Source organism: Cibotium barometz, chromosome 52 (genome assembly GCF_041138505.1).
Source record: "Cibotium barometz isolate CiBa-2024 chromosome 52, ASM4113850v1, whole genome shotgun sequence".
Classification (NCBI taxonomy): Eukaryota; Viridiplantae; Streptophyta; class Polypodiopsida; order Cyatheales; family Cibotiaceae; genus Cibotium; species Cibotium barometz.
Genome location: NC_141097.1, coordinates 4,195,281 through 4,213,617, shown reverse-complemented (window position 1 = coordinate 4,213,617; position 18,337 = coordinate 4,195,281).

The window sequence follows — 18,337 nt, the reverse complement described above, 5'->3', positions numbered from 1 at the left end:
TAGCCACTCACGATCATTTCTGATGCATTGTAATGAAGTTGAGTACACTTATTGAGAAACAGTAATTTACAAGATAAAAGCACCTTTAATCATTTGTAAAATTACATTGTTTGTCATCCAATGCATCAGAATGGCTCCAGGAGGACTGGGGAAGCTATGCCAGAACAATGCATTGGATGACAAACAATGTAATTTTAAAAATACATTGTTTGTCATCCAATGCATTAGAATTGCTCCTAGAGGACTAGGGAAGCTATACCAGAACAATGCGAATTTTGGCCCTGGAGCGGCAGTGCACGCTCAAAATTTGCGCTGCTCTGGTACATCTCCACTAGCCACTCAGGATCATTTTTGATGCATTTATAATGAAGTTGAGTACACAAGTTGTGAGAAAAAATAGTTTACAAGATAAAAACACCTTTAATCATGTGTAAAAATACATTGTTTGTCATCCAATGCATTAGAATTGCTCCTGGAGGACTGGGGAAGCTTAGGCTCTGCTTCGGCGGTGCAGGCTCAAAATTTGCGCTGTTTTGGCACTTCTCCCCTAGCCACTCAGGATCATTTCTGATGCATTTATAATGAAGTTGAGTACACTAATTGTGAGAAACAGTAGTTTACAAGATAAAAACACCTTTAATCAAGTGTAAAAATACATTGTTTGTCATCCAATGCATCAAAATTACTCCTGGAGGACTGGGGAAGCTATGCTAGAAGAGTGCGAATCTAAGCTCTGCAGAGCAGCGGGCGGTGCAGGCTCAACATTCGCACTGTTCTGGCACTTCTCCCCTAGCCACTCAGGATCATTTCTGATGGATTTATAATGAAGTTGAGTACACTAATTATGAGAACCTGTAGTTTACAAGATAAAAACACCTTTAATCATGTGTAAAAATACATTGTTTGTCATCTAACGCATCAGAATTGTTTGTCATCCAATGCATCAGAATTGCTCCTGGAGGATAGAGGAAGCTATGCCAGAACAGTGCAAATTTAGGCTCTGCAGAGCAGCGGTGCAGGCTCAAAATTTGCACTGTTCTAGCAATTCTCTCAGCACTTCTCTCCTAGATACTCCGGATCATTTTTGATGATGCATTTATAATGAAGTTGAGGACACTAATTGTGAGAAACAATATTTCACAAGATAAAAACACCTTTAATCATGTGTAAAAATACATTGTTTGTCATCCAATGCATTAAAGTTGCTCCAGGAGGACTGGGAAAGCTATGCTAGAACAGTGCGAATTTACGGCTCTGCAGCACAGCGGCGGCATTGCGGGCTAAAAATTTGTGCTGTTCTGGCACTTCTCCCCTAGCCAGTGAGAATCATTTTTGATGCATTTATAATGAAGTTAAGTACACTAATTGTGAGAAACTATAGTCTACAAGATAAAAACACCTTTAATCATGTGTAAAAATACATTGTTTGTCATCCAATGCATCAAATTCCTCCAGGAGGACTGGGGAAGCTATGCCAGAAGAGTGCAAATTTGCACTATTCTAGCACTTCTCCCCTAGCCACTCAAAACCATTATTGATGCATTTATAATGAAGTTGAGTACACTAATTGTGAGAAACAGTAGTTTACAAGATAAAAACAACTTTAATCCTGTGTAAAAATACATTGTTTGTCATCCAATGCATCAAAATTGCTCCTGGGAGGACTGGGGAAGCTATGCCAGAATAGTGCGAATTTAGGCTCTCCAACGGCGGTGTAGGCTCAACATTCGCACTGTTTTGGCACTTCTCCCCTAGCCACTCACGATCATTTCTGATCATTTATAATAATGAAGTTGAGTACACTAATTGTACGAACTTGTAGTTTACAAGATAAAAACACCTTTAATCATGTGTAAAAATACATTGTTTGTCATCCAATGCATCAGATTGCTCTAGGAGGAATGGGAAAGCTTTGCCTGAACAGTGCGAATTTAGGCTGCAGCAACGCGGCGGTGCATGCTCAGAATTTGCACTGTTCTGGCACTTCTCCCCTAGTAGCCACTCAGGATTATTTCTGATGCATTTATAATAATGAAGTTGAGTACACTAATTGTCAGAAACAATAGTTTACAAGATAAAAACACCTTTAATCATGTGTAAAAATATATTGTTTGTTATCAAATGTATCTGAATTACTCCTGGAGGATTGGGGAAGCTATGCCAGAACAGTGCAAATTTAGGCTCTACGATAGCGGTGCAGGCTCAAAATTTGCACTGTTCTGGCACTTCTTCCCTAGCCACTCAAGATCATTTCTGGCACTTCTCCCCTAGCCACTCAGGATCATTTCTGATGGATTTATAATGAACTTGAGTACAATAATTGTGAGAAACTCTAGTTTACATGGTAAAAACACCTTTAATCATGTGTAAAAATACATTGTTTGTCATCCAATGCATTAGAATTGCTCTTGGAGGACTGGGAAAGCTATGCCATGACAATGCAAATTCGGGCTCTGGAGCAACGGTGCAGGCTCAAAATTCGCGCTGTTCTGGCACTTCCCCTCTAGCCACTCCAAGATCATTTCTGATGCATTTAATGAAGTTGAGTACACTAATTATGAGAAGCAGTAGTTTATAAGATAAAAACACCTTTAATCATGTGTAAAAATACATTGTTTGTCATCTAATGCATCAGAATTGCTCCTGGAGGATTGGGGAAGCTATGCCAGAACAGTGCGAATTTAGGCTCTGCTTCGACGGTGCAGGCTCAAAATTTGCATTCTCTAGCACTTCTCCCCCTATAGCCACTCAGGATCATTTCTGATGCATAATGAAGTTGAGTACGCTAATTGAGAAACATTAGTTTACAAGATAAAAACACCTTTAATCATGTGTAAAAATACATTGTTTGTCATACCAGAAGAGTGCAAATTCAGGCTCTACAACGGGGAGGACTGGGGAAGCTATGCCAAAACAGTGCAAATTTAGGCTCTGTAGTGGCGGTGCAGGCTCACAATTTCCACTGTTCTAGCACTTCTCCCCTAGTCACTCAGGATCATTTCTGATGGATTTATAATGAAGTTGAGTACACTAATTATGAGAACCTGTAGTTTACAAGATAAAAACACCTTTAATCATGTGTAAAAATACATTGTTTGTCATCTAACGCATCAGAATGCATCAGAATTGTTTGTCATCCAATGCATCAGAATTGCTCCTGGAGGATAGAGGAAGCTATGCCAGAACAGTGCAAATTTAGGCCCTGCAGAGCAGCGGTGCAGGCTTAAAATTTGCACTGTTCTAGCACTTCTCTCAGCACTTCTCTCCTAGCTACTCCGGATCATTTTTGATGATGCATTTATAATGAAGTTGAGGACACTAATTGTGAGAAATAGTATTTTACAAGATAAAAACACCTTTAATCATGTGTAAAAATACATTGTTTGTCATCCAATGCATTAAAGTTGCTCCAGGAGGACTGGGAAAGCTATGCCAGAACAGTGCGAATTTAGGCTCTGCAGCGCAGCGGCGGCGGTGCGGGCTAAAAATTTGTGCTGTTCTGGCACTTCTCCCCTAGCCAGTAAGGATCATTTTTGATGCATTTATAATGAAGTTAAGTACACTAATTGTGAGAAACTATAGTTTACAAGATAAAAACACCTTTAATCATGTGTAAAAATACATTGTTTGTCATCCAATGCATCAAATTCCTCCAGGAGGACTGGGGAAGCTATGCCAGAAGAGTGCAAATTTAGGCTCTGCACAGTGGTGGTGTAGGCTCAAAATTCGCACTATTCTAGCACTTCTCCCCTAGCCACTCAAAACCATTATTGATGCATTTATAATGAAGTTGAGTACACTAATTGTGAGAAACAGTAGTTTACAAGATAAAAACAACTTTAATCCTGTGTAAAAATACATTGTTTGTCATCCAATGCATCAAAATTGCTCCTGGGAGGACTGGGGAAGCTATGCCAGAATAGTGCGAATTTAGGCTCTCCAACGGCGGTGTAGGCTCAACATTCGCACTGTTTTGGCACTTCTCCCCTAGCCACTCACGATCATTTCTGATCATTTATAATAATGAAGTTGAGTACACTAATTGTACGAACTTGTAGTTTACAAGATAAAAACACCTTTAATCATGTGTAAAAATACATTGTTTGTCATCCAATGCATCAGATTGCTCTAGGAGGAATGGGAAAGCTTTGCCTGAACAGTGCGAATTTAGGCTGCAGCAACGCGGCGGTGCATGCTCAAAATTTGCACTGTTCTGGCACTTCTCCCCTAGTAGCCACTCAGGATTATTTCTGATGCATTTATAATAATGAAGTTGAGTACACTAATTGTCAGAAACAATAGTTTACAAGATAAAAACACCTTTAATCATGTGTAAAAATATATTGTTTGTTATCGAATGTATCCGAATTACTCCTGGAGGATTGGGGAAGCTATGCCAGAACAGTGCAAATTTAGGCTCTACGACAGCGGTGCAGGCTCAAAATTTGCACTGTTCTGGCACTTCTTCCCTAGCCACTCAAGATCATTTCTGGCACTTCTCCCCTAGCCACTCAGGATCATTTCTGATGGATTTATAATGAACTTGAGTACAATAATTGTGAGAAACTCTAGTTTACATGGTAAAAACACCTTTAATCATGTGTAAAAATACATTGTTTGTCATCCAATGCATTAGAATTGCTCTTGGAGAACTGGGAAAGCTATGCCATGACAATGCAAATTCGGGCTCTGGAGAGACGGTGCAGGCTCAAAATTCGCGCTGTTCTGGCACTTCCCCTCTAGCCACTCCAGGATCATTTCTGATGCATTTAATGAAGTTGACTACACTAATTTTGAGAAGCAGTAGTTTATAAGATAAAAACACCTTTAATCATGTGTAAAAATACATTGTTTGTCATCTAATGCATCAGAATTGCTCCTGGAGGATTGGGGAAGCTATGCCAGAACAGTGCGAATGTAGGCTCTGCTTCGACGGTGCAGGCTCAAAATTTGCATTCTCTAGCACTTCTCCCCCTATAGCCACTCAGGATCATTTCTGATGCATAATGAAGTTGAGTACACTAATTGAGAAACATTAGTTTACAAGATAAAAACACCTTTAATCATGTGTAAAAATACATTGTTTGTCATCCAATGCATCAAAATTGCTCCTGGAGGACAGGGGAAGCTATGCCAGAAGAGTGCAAATTCAGGCTCTACAACGGGGAGGACTGGGGAAGCTATGCCAAAACAGTGCAAATTTAGGCTCTGTAGTAGCGGTGCAGGCTCACAATTTCCACTGTTCTGGCACTTCTCCCCTAGTCACTCAGGATCATTTCTGATGGATTTATAATGAAGTTGAGTACACTAATTATGAGAACCTGTAGTTTACAAGATAAAAACACCTTTAATCATGTGTAAAAATACATTGTTTGTCATCTAATGCATCAGAATGCATCAAAATTGTTTGTCATCCAATGCATCAAAATTGCTCCTGGAGGATAGAGGAAGCTATGCCAGAACAGTGCAAATTTAGGCTCTGCAGCAGCGGTGCAGGCTCAAAGTTTGCACTATTCTAGCACTTCTCTCAGCACTTCTCTCCTAGCTACTCCGGAACATTTTTGATGATGCATTTATAATGAAGTTGAGGACACTAATTGTGAGAAACAGTATTTTACAAGATAAAAACACCTTTAATCATGTGTAAAAATACATTGTTTGTCATCCAATGCATTAAAGTTGCTCCAGGAGGACTGGGAAAGCTATGCAACAACAGTGCGAATTTAGGCTCTGTAGCAACGGCGATGCGGGCTCAAAATTTGTGCTGTTCTGGCACTTCTCCCCTAGCCAGTGAGGATCATTTTTAATGCATTTATAATGAATTAAGTACACTAATTGTGAGAAACTATAGTTTACAAGATAAAAACACCTTTAATCATGTGTAAAAATACATTGTTTGTCATCCAATGCATCAAATTGCTCCAGGAGGACTGGGGAAGCTATGCGAGAAGAGTGCAAATTTAGGCTCTGCGGCGGCGGTGTAGGCTCAAAATTCGCACTATTCTAGCACTTCTCCCCTAGCCACTCAAAACCATTATTGATGCATTTATAATGAAGTTGAGTACACTAATTGTGAGAAACAGTAGTTTACAAAATAAAAACAACTTTAATCATGTGTAAAAATACATTGTTTGTCATCCAATGCATCAAAATTGCTCCTGGAGGACTGGGGAAGCTATGCCAGAATAGTGCCAATTTAGGCTCTCCGACGGCAGTGTAGGCTCAAAATTCACACTGTTCTGGCACTTCTACCCTAGCCACTTAGGATCATTTCTGATGCATTGTAATGAAGTTGAGTACACTTATTGAGAAACAGTAATTTACAAGATAAAAGCACCTTTAATCATTTGTAAAATTACATTGTTTGTCATCCAATGCATCAGAATGGCTCCAGGAGGGCTGGGGAGGCTATGCCAGAAGAGTGCAAATTTAAGCTCTGCAGCGGCGTGCAGGCTCAAAACTCACGTTGTTCTGGCACTTCTCCCCTAGCCACTCAGGATCATTTGTGATGCATTTATAATGAAGTTGAGTACAATAATTGTGAGAAACTCTAGTTTACATGGTAAAAACACCTTTAATCATGTGTAAAAATACATTGTTTGTCATCCAATGCATTAGAATTGCTCCTAGAGGACTAGGGAAGCTATGCCAGAACAATGCGAATTTTGGCCCTGGAGCGGCGGTGCACGCTCAAAATTCGCGCTGCTCTGGCACATCTCCACTAGCCACTCAGGATCATTTTTGATGCATTTATAATGAAGTTGAGTACACAAGTTGTGAGAAAAAATAGTTTACAAGATAAAAACACCTTTAATCATGTGTAAAAATACATTGTTTGTCATCCAATGCATTAGAATTGCTCCTGGAGGACTCGGGAAGCTATGCCAGAACAGTGCGAATTTAGGCTCTGCTTCGGCGGTGCAGGCTCAAAATTTGCACTGTTCTGGTACTTCTCCCCTAGCCACTCAGGATCATTTCTGGCACTGTAACGTCCCTCCCAAGCCATGTATGTATATGTCTCTTTTAATATAGATTTCAATAAGGAATGAGAGTGTACTTAGAGAAGAGTGAGACAATAAGGCTAAAAACATTAGGAAAGTGTTAGAATAAAAATATTAGCTCTAAAAAAATCCTAAAAGAAATAAGAACATAAGGATAGTTCTATTAAGAGATAAGTATTCCCAAAAATAGAATTTCGAGTTTAGGTGATAAGAGATCATATTTAGAGTACTTTTACACATTTAGAGTCCATGCATACTAAAAATATGGAAAAACAACGCGTTTCTAAAGATGGTGCGTTTGTGGCTATATACGAACGTTTTTGCCTATTCTTCCCGCGTTGGCTTGTAGACTAGATGCCTTCCCGTTCTTTTGACTGGTTATATGACTATATTCTGAGTTTTTATCAGAGAGTTATGGCCGAAACAATTTGCTGTTTCTGTCAGAGTCTCTACACAGAGAAAACTGTGAGAAGGCAGCAAATAGTCTCAAGGTAATCCTAGAGCTTGAGATGCATATATCCCTTCATTCTTATCTAATATCTCAGAAAATAAGCTTAGATTTCTATGGTCTTTCAAAGGAAGAGACACCAAAACTCCATAGCTTTTCTTGTAGAGAAAGAATAGTAGACCGTAGTCCTGTAAGAGAAGGCTATTTTGCCATAGACCTTAGAAAGAGAGAAGAGTCATAGTATGAGTAAGAGAAGATAAAGCTTGGAGATTATTGGATGATTTCTATCAAAAGACAAGGTATTAGAAGACTCTATTCTCATATGTCAAGTTCTAAAGCTCTTGTTAATACGAGCAAAGACAACGATAAACGACAAATTTCTATGAGGTATATACATATTTTGTTTTTCAATTATATATCATTCTTAGGGGTTGAGGTATGGCCCTGGCTTCTCTATTAATTGTTAATAGTGATCTATTTGATTGATTTACTATTTAAAGTTTGTATTCTTTTAAGCAATAGCATATGCCTTAATAAAGAATGTCTTATCGCAATCTCAAGTTGAAATGCTAAAATCTGTGTGAGAAAAGGATTGTTTTCTTAAGAAAGTAACATGGATTGTAGTCATATGGTTTAGTGAGTAAATGGATTGTTATCTTGGTTAAATTAAGGTACAGGTACAACTTCTCCCTGCCTTGACGCTGCCCCGTTCTTGTGCTTGTGTAGCCGGACGGCGGAGACGTTAGTAAGGCCCGGAGTTGGCCCATGGTATCCCTCATACCATTGGGAGAATGAGGTTTGCCGATTGAGGCAAGTGATTGTGATGATGCTGCCTAGTTCTGAGGGCCCAGGCTAGTGCGGTGAATTAGCCCACCCTAGTGTGCAGACATCCCTCTGAGGGGCGGGAGGATCGAGCGATGGAGCCTGAGAGGGCGACAGGCCGGCTTGAGTCCTCACCAGCGGCCGACGATGAGGTGTATGGTCCCGTAGGGTTTTGCCCAGCATGTGGAGGCTGGAAGGCCGAATTCTAGATCATCGGCGGTATAAAGGAAAAGAATAAGAGAGCCAGTTTGGCTTATATGAAATTGATTCATGTTTAAACTTTGTTTTTATAAATCTTATCTTTGGTATTATTGTATTGTGGAAAAAGGCAAAGGCTGTTTTAATAAACCTTGTGAAAGGGCCTTAATTAAGGAACATGTTTGTTTATGTCAAACAGTGTGGTAGGATTAATTAGAAAACAAATTGACGCGTGAGTAGGGTGGAAAGTGGGAGGATGGAATGCCCCGACGGCACCATCCTACGGACGGGTGGACCCGATTAGTCGGGTAGCTTTCCAACATATTAAGTGGAAGCCCTACGTTAGATAAATAGGTTCTCGAGCAATTCTATTCTAGAAGACTAGGCCAACGGCTGTGCCTTACATGGATGAGGAAAAAAGCGTTGTCTCTAGGAATCAAGACTAGTAGTTGCCCAAATTATGATCAATTACCCTATGGGTGATTTGATTTTTAGAAGACCACGCTCCCCCTGCGGGATAGAACTAGGTCTTACCTATGAATCGTATCCTTGAATCTCTGTATGGTCAAGGTGTCGATGAGTAGGAAATTTTCTCTAAGATAAGACTTAGCGGACTATCTTAAGCGTTTCTCCCATTTTTGAAAAGGGGGGAACCTTACAAGTGGTATCAGAGCCGATATTAGTTCCTAGGATTTGTTTTTCAAAGGTTAACTATCAAGGGATTAAAACAAGTGATTGTTTATCATATGAGGACGAATCAATCATCTCTACTGGCCATAGAAGTGATTTGAATATCCTCACATGTTGAGACAATCATCCTATTAATTTGTGCTTGTATCTTGGGGGTGCACACGCAAGATATTTGTACGATAAATTTGAGAAATAAGATTGGGGAGAAAACCTTTTATGAGAAAAAAAACATAGGGTGATCAAATTAAGAAACTAGTGAGAGACTAAATGAATAGAACGATAGACCGAAACTTTGTTTAGAGACATTTTTAAGATATATCTCAACTTGCATATTATAAATTATTAAGATTATAACTCCATTAAGGTTTGAATAGTTGTCATGTGAATGCCATCCATTGGATGCTTTAGACTAGGACAATCATCCAAGATTTTGAACCCATCTCAGACAAACATGGGTCTCGGATGTGTAATTCCTAGAGGATCATGCTCTTAGATGTGTTAATCCCAAGATACTAGATGTGTAATTTTCAGAAAACCAATCATCTTAGATGTGTCAATCCTGATAATCTTTGGATGTGTCAATCCCAAGGCACCAGATGTGTCAATCCCAAGGCACCAAATGTGAAATTCTCAAAAAAATGAAGAACTCACATATATTAATCCAGAATGCCTTTAGATGTGGTGCTATGATAAGTATTTGATAGTTTTGAACTTTTAATGGATACAATGAAAGAAGTAAGCTCACCCTTGCTCGTCTAAAAATCGTAAGAAATGCCGAATTAGTTGGAAGCACTGTTGTCAATCTAACCACTGGAGCTAGAATCAGTTATGAGATGCCATGAAAGTACACCTTCGTGAAAGGTTTTGTCCTCTAGGATTTCGAGAGGATAAAATGAACGAATTTTTGAAGCTAACCCAAGACGGAAAGATCCTAAAAGAATACCACCAAACTTTTGTTAAACTTCTCCGATTTACTCCAGAGATGGATGAGGTAACTCTTCTCCATCAATTCATTTGGAAGCTTAATCCATCTTTGAATAACCTCATCAAGAATGTAAAACCATCCTCTATTTCAGAAGCCATAATTATAGCCAGAGACTGTGATAAAGTTTTTTTTTTTTTTTAATAGAAAGTGTCAAGAAGGACATGAGTCCTTCCATGTTAATCAAGAAGAGGTCCCCTAATTCAAGAGGAACGTCAAGTCCACTCTTGGCTACAAGGAATCATGAGCTAGAACAAAAATTAGGTCAAGAAATAGGGATAGCAGGGTTAAAGATAATCGAATTCAACAAGTATTTCTATAAGTAAATAGAAGATGATTGGTGTAAGATTCATGTGAAGTAATATGCATGATGAATAGAAGTATTCTACAAGACGATTCTAAGATTATGAAATTACTATCATAGGTTAGATTGCGTAAAGAATTGATTCCCTTATATTTTTCCACCATAATAATTTGTTAAGTACCATATTACATGGGGGTAAAGAATAAGAAATTCAAAGGTTCATAGCATTTGAGAGGTATATGGATGCATGAATTTAGGATAATAAGGCCAATTAACTTTAGAATAATAGACATTTTGGAGGCACAACAAAACAAGCCAAACACAGGAAATAAGGGACTCAGAATAATGTTTAGCTAAAAGAAGATTTTTACCTAGTGGGAGACACCACTTTGAAAGAGACAGGAGGATTTACTTAGATACTACCCCGCTCGCGAGATGAGGACATCTCGAATCTTTTAAGTGGGGGAGATTGTAACGTCCCTCCCAAGCCATGTATGTATATGTCTCTTTTAATATAGATTTCAATAAGGAATGAGAGTGTACTTAGAGAAGAGTGAGACAATAAGGCTAAAAACATTAGGAAAGTGTTAGAATAAAAATATTAGCTCTAAAAAAATCCTAAAAGAAATAAGAACATAAGGATAGTTCTATTAAGAGATAAGTATTCCCAAAAATAGAATTTCGAGTTTAGGTGATAAGAGGTCATATTTAGAGTACTTTTACACATTTAGAGTCCATGCATACTAAAAATATGGAAAAACAACGCGTTTCTAAAGATGGTGCGTTTGTGGCTATATACGAACGTTTTTGCCTATTCTTCCCGCGCTGGCTTGTAGACCAGATGCCTTCCCGTTCTTTTGACTGGTTATATGACTATATTCTGAGTTTTTATCAGAGAGTTATGGCCGAAACAATTTGCTGTTTCTGTCAGAGTCTCTACACAGAGAAAACTGTGAGAAGGCAGCAAGTAGTCTCAAGGTAATCCTAGAGCTTGAGATGCATATATCCCTTCATTCTTATCTAATATCTCAGAAAATAAGCTTAGATTTCTATGGTCTTTCAAAGGAAGAGACACCAAAACTCCATAGCTTTTCTTGTAGAGAAAGAATAGTAGACCGTAGTCCTGTAAGAGAAGGCTATTTTGCCATAGACCTTAGAAAGAGAGAAGAGTCATAGTATGAGTAAGAGAAGATAAAGCTTGGAGATTATTGGATGATTTCTATCAAAAGACAAGGTATTAGAAGACTCTATTCTCATATGTCAAGTTCTAAAGCTCTTGTTAATACGAGCAAAGACAACGATAAACGACAAATTTCTATGAGGTATATACATATTTTGTTTTTCAATTATATATCATTCTTAGGGGTTGAGGTATGGCCCTGGCTTCTCTATTAATTGTTAATAGTGATCTATTTGATTGATTTACTATTTAAAGTTTGTATTCTTTTAAGCAATAGCATATGCCTTAATAAAGAATGTCTTATCGCAATCTCAAGTTGAAATGCTAAAATCTGTGTGAGAAAAGGATTGTTTTCTTAAGAAAGTAACATGGATTGTAGTCATATGGTTTAGTGAGTAAATGGATTGTTATCTTGGTTAAATTAAGATACAGGTACAACTTCTCCCTGCCTTGACGCTGCCCCGTTCTTGTGCTTGTGTAGCCGGACGGCGGAGACGTTAGTAAGGCCCGGAGTTGGCCCATGGTATCCCTCATACCATTGGGAGAATGAGGTTTGCCGATTGAGGCAAGTGATTGTGATGATGCTGCCTAGTTCTGAGGGCCCAGGCTAGTGCGGTGAATTAGCCCACCCTAGTGTGCAGACATCCCTCTAAGGGGCGGGAGGATCGAGCGATGGAGCCTGAGAGGGCGACAGGCCGGCTTGAGTCCTCGCCAGCGGCCGACGATGAGGTGTATGGTCCCGTAGGGTTTTGCCCAGCATGTGGAGGCTGGAAGGCCGAATTCTAGATCATCGGCGGTATAAAGGAAAAGAATAAGAGAGCCAGTTTGGCTTATATGAAATTGATTCATGTTTAAACTTTGTTTTTATAAATCTTATCTTTGGTATTATTGTATTGTGGAAAAAGGCAAAGGCTGTTTTAATAAACCTTGGGAAAGGGCCTTAATTAAGGAACATGTTTGTTTATGTCAAACAGTGTGGTAGGATTAATTAGAAAACAAATTGACGCGTGAGTAGGGTGGAATGCCCCGACGGCACCATCCTACGGACGGGTGGACCCGATTAGTCGGGTAGCTTTCCAACATATTAAGTGGAAGCCCTACGTTAGATAAATAGGTTCTCGAGCAATTCTATTCTAGAAGACTAGGCCAACGGCTGTGCCTTACATGGATGAGGAAAAAAGCGTTGTCTCTAGGAATCAAGACTAGTAGTTGCCCAAATTATGATCAATTACCCTATGGGTGATTTGATTTTTAGAAGACCACGCTCCCCCTGCGGGATAGAACTAGGTCTTACCTATGAATCGTATCCTTGAATCTCTGTATGGTCAAGGTGTCGATGAGTAGGAAATTTTCTCTAAGATAAGACTTAGCGGACTATCTTAAGCGTTTCTCCCATTTTTGAAAAGGGGGGAACCTTACAGGCACTTCTCCCCTAGCCACTCAGGATCATTTCTGATGCATTTATAATGAAGTTGAGTACACTAATTGTGAGAAACAGTAGTTTACAAGATAAAAACACCTTTAATCAAGTGTAAAAATACATTGTTTGTCATCCAATGCATCAAAATTGCTCCTGGAGGACTGGGGAAGCTATGCCAGAAGAGTGCAAATTTAGGCTCTGTAGTGGCGGTGCAGGCTCACAATTTCCACTGTTCTAGCACTTCTCCCCTAGTCACTCAGGATCATTTCTGATGGATTTATAATGAAGTTGAGTACACTAATTATGAGAACCTGTAGTTTACAAGATAAAAACACCTTTAATCATGTGTAAAAATACATTGTTTGTCATCTAACGCATCAGAATGCATCAGAATTGTTTGTCATCCAATGCATCAGAATTGCTCCTGGAGGATAGAGGAAGCTATGCCAGAACAGTGCAAATTTAGGCCCTGCAGAGCAGCGGTGCAGGCTCAAAATTTGCACTGTTCTAGCACTTCTCTCAGCACTTCTCTCCTAGCTACTCCGGATCATTTTTGATGATGCATTTATAATGAAGTTGAGGACACTAATTGTGAGAAACAGTATTTTACAAGATAAAAACACCTTTAATCATGTGTAAAAATACATTGTTTGTCATCCAATGCATTAAAGAAGCTCCAGGAGGACTGGGAAAGCTATGCCAGAACAGTGCGAATTTAGGCTCTGCAGCGTAGCGGCGGCGGTGCGGGCTAAAAATTTGTGCTGTTCTGGCACTTCTCCCCTAGCCAGTAAGGATCATTTTTGATTCATTTATAATGAAGTTAAGTACACTAATTGTGAGAAACTATAGTTTACAAGATAAAAACACCTTTAATCATGTGTAAAAATACATTGTTTGTCATCCAATGCATCGAATTCCTCCAGGAGGACTGGGGAAGCTATGCCAGAAGAGTGCAAATTTAGGCTCTGCACAGTGGTGGTGTAGGCTCCAAATTCGCACTATTCTAGCACTTCTCCCCTAGCCACTCAAAACCATTATTGATGCATTTATAATGAAGTTGAGTACACTATTTGTGAGAAACAGTAGTTTACAAGATAAAAACAACTTTAATCCTGTGTAAAAATACATTGTTTGTCATCCAATGCATTAGAATTACTCCTAGAGGACTAGGGAAGCTATGCCAGAACAATGCGAATTTTGGCCCTGGAGCGGCGGTGCACGCTCAAAATTCGCGCTGCTCTGGCACATCTCCACTAGCCACTCAGGATCATTTTTGATGCATTTATAATGAAGTTGAGTACACAAGTTGTGAGAAAAAATAGTTTACAAGATAAAAACACCTTTAATCATGTGTAAAAATACATTGTTTGTCATCCAATGCATTAGAATTGCTCCTGGAGGACTGGGGAAGCTATGCCAGAACAGTGCGAATTTAGGCTCTGCTTCGGCGGTGCAGGCTCAAAATTTGCGCTATTCTGGCACTTCTCCCCTAGCCACTCAGGATCATTTCTAATGCATTTATAATGAAGTTGAGTACACTAATTGTGAGAAACAGTAGTTTACAAGATAAAAACACCTTTAATCAAGTGTAAAAATACATTGTTTGTCATCCAATGCATCAAAATTGCTCCTGGAGGACTGGGGAAGCTATGCCAGAAGAGTGCGAATTTAAGCTCTGCAGCAGCGCGGGCGGTGCAGGCTCAACATTCGTACTATTCTGGCACTTCTCCCCTAGCCACTCAGGATCATTTCTGATGGATTTATAATGAACTTGAGTACAATAATTGTGAGAAACTCTAGTTTACATGGTAAAAACACCTTTAATCATGTGTAAAAATACATTGTTTGTCATCCAATGCATTAGAATTGCTCTTGGAGGACTGGGAAAGCTATGCCATGACAATGCAAATTCGGGCTCTGGAGCGACGGTGCAGGCTCAAAATTCGCGTTGTTCTGGCACTTCCCCTCTAGCCACTCCAGGATCATTTCTGATGCATTTAATGAAGTTAACTACACTAATTATGAGAAGCAGTAGTTTATAAGATAAAAACATCTTTAATCATGTGTAAAAATACATTGTTTGTCATCTAATGCATCAGAATTGCTCCTGGAGGATTGGGGAAGCTATGCCAGAAGAGTACGAATTTAGGCTCTGCTTCGGCGGTGCAGGCTCAAAATTTGCATTCTCTAGCACTTCTCCCCTATAGCCACTCACGATCATTTCTGATGCATAATGAAGTTGAGTACACTAATTGAGAAACATTAGTTTACAAGATAAAAACACCTTTAATCATGTGTAAAAATACATTGTTTGTCATCCAATGCATCAAAATTGCTCCTGGAGGACTGGGGAAGCTATGCCAGAATAGTGCGAATTTAGGCTCTCCAACGACGATGTAGGCTCAACATTCACACTGTTCTGGCACTTCTCCCCTAGCCACTCACGATCATTTCTGATGCATTGTAATGAAGTTGAGTACACTTATTGAGAAACAGTAATTTACAAGATAAAAGCACCTTTAATCATTTGTAAAATTACATTGTTTGTCATCCAATGCATCAGAATGGCTCCAGGAGGACTGGGGAAGCTATGCCAGAACAATGCATTGGATGACAAACAATGTAATTTTAAAAATACATTGTTTGTCATCCAATGCATTAGAATTGCTCCTAGAGGACTAGGGAAGCTATGCCAGAACAATGCGAATTTTGGCCCTGGAGGGGCGGTGCACGCTGAAAATTTGCGCTGCTCTGGTACATCTCCACTAGCCACTCAGGATCATTTTTGATGCATTTATAATGAAGTTGAGTACACAAGTTGTGAGAAAAAATAGTTTACAAGATAAAAACACCTTTAATCATGTGTAAAAATACATTGTTTGTCATCCAATGCATTAGAATTGCTCCTGGAGGACTGGGGAAGCTATGCCAGAACAGTGCGAATTTAGGCTCTGCTTCGGCGGTGCAGGCTCAAAATTTGCACTGTTTTGGCACTTCTCCCCTAGCCACTCAGGATCATTTCTGATGCATTTATAATGAAGTTGAGTACACTAATTGTGAGAAACAGTAGTTTACAAGATAAAAACACCTTTAATCAAGTGTAAAAATACATTGTTTGTCATCCAATGCATCAAAATTGCTCCTGGAGGATTGGGGAAGCTATGCCAGAAGAGTGCGAATCTAAGCTCTGCAGAGTAGCGGGCGGTGCAGGCTCAACATTCGCACTATTCTGGCACTTCTCCCCTAGCCACTCAGGATCATTTCTGATGGATTTATAATGAACTTGAGTACAATAATTGTGAGAAACTCTAGTTTACATGGTAAAAACACCTTTAATCATGTGTAAAAATACATTGTTTGTCATCCAATGCATTAGAATTGCTCTTGGAGGACTGGGAAAGCTATGCCATGACAATGCAAATTCGGGCTCTGGAGCGACGGTGCAGGCTCAAAATTTGTGCTGTTCTGGCACTTCCCCTCTAGCCACTCCAGGATCATTTCTGATGCATTTAATGAAGTTGACTACACTAATTATGAGAAGCAGTAGTTTATAAGATAAAAACACCTTTAATCATGTGTAAAAATACATTGTTTGTCATCTAATGCATCAGAATTGCTCCTGGAGGATTGGGGAAGGTATGCCAGAACAAGGCGAATTTAGGCTCTGCATCGACGGTGCAGGCTCAAAATTTGCATTCTCTAGCACTTCTCCCCCTATAGCCACTCAGGATCATTTCTAATGCATAATGAAGTTGAGTACACTAATTGAGAAACATTAGTTTACAAGATAAAAACACCTTTAATCATGTGTAAAAATACATTGTTTGTCATCCAATGCATCAAAATTGCTCCTCGAGGACAGGGGAAGCTATGCCAGAAGAGTGCAAATTCAGGCTCTACAACGGGGAGGACTGGGGAAGCTATGCCAAAACAGTGCAAATTTAGGCTCTGTAGTAGCGGTGCAGGCTCACAATTTCCACTGTTCTCGCACTTCTCCCCTAGTCACTCAGGATCATTTCTGATGGATTTATAATGAAGTTGAGTACACTAATTATGAGAACATGTAGTTTACAAGATAAAAACACCTTTAATCATGTGTAAAAATACATTGTTTGTCATCCAATGCATCAGAATGCATCAGAATTGTTTGTCATCCAATGCATCAGAATTGCTCCTGGAGGATAGAGGAAGCTATGCCAGAGCAGTGTAAATTTAGGCTCTGCAGAGCAGCGGTGCAGGCTCAAAATTCGCACTGTTCTAGCACTTCTCTCAGCACTTCTCTCCTAGCTACTCCGGATCATTTTTGATGATGCATTTATAATGAAGTTGAGGACACTAATTGTGAGAAACAGTATTTTACAAGATAAAAACACCTTTAATCATGTGTAAAAATACATTGTTTTTCATCCAATGCATTAAAGTTGCTCCAGGAGGACTGGGAAAGCTATGCCTGAACAGTGCGAATTTAGGCTCTGCAGCGCAGCGGCGGCGGTGCGGGCTAAAAATTTGTGCTGTTCTGGCACTTCTCCCCTAGCCAGTGAGGATCATTTTTGATGCATTTATAATGAAGTTAAGTACACTAATTGTGAGAAACTATAGTTTACAAGATAAAAACACCTTTAATCATGTGTAAAAATACATTGTTTGTCATCCAATGCATCAAATTCCTCCAGGAGGACTGGGGAAGCTATGCCAGAAGAGTGCAAATTTAGGCTCTGCAGCGGTGGTGTAGGCTCAAAATTTGCACTATTCTAGCACTTCTCCCCTAGCCACTCAAAACCATTATTGATGCATTTATAATGAAGTTGAGTACACTAATTGTGAGAAACAGTAGTTTACAAGATAAAAACAACTTTAATCATGTGTAAAAATACATTGTTTGTCATCCAATGCATCAAAATTGCTCCTGGGAGGACTGGGGAAGCTATGCCAGAATAGTGCGAATTTAGGCTCTCCAACGGCGGTGTAGGCTCAATATTCGCACTGTTTTGGCACTTCTCCCCTAGCCACTCACGATCATTTCTGATCATTTATAATAATGAAGTTGAGTACACTAATTGTAAGAACTTGTAGTTTACAAGATAAAAACACCTTTAATCATGTGTAAAAATACATTGTTTGTCATCCAATGCATCAGATTGCTCTAGGAGGAATGGGAAAGCTTTGCCTGAACAGTGCGAATTTAGGCTGCAGCAACGCGGCGGTGCATGCTCAGAATTTGCACTGTTCTGGCACTTCTCCCCTAGTAGCCACTCAGGATTATTTCTGATGCATTTATAATAATGAAGTTGA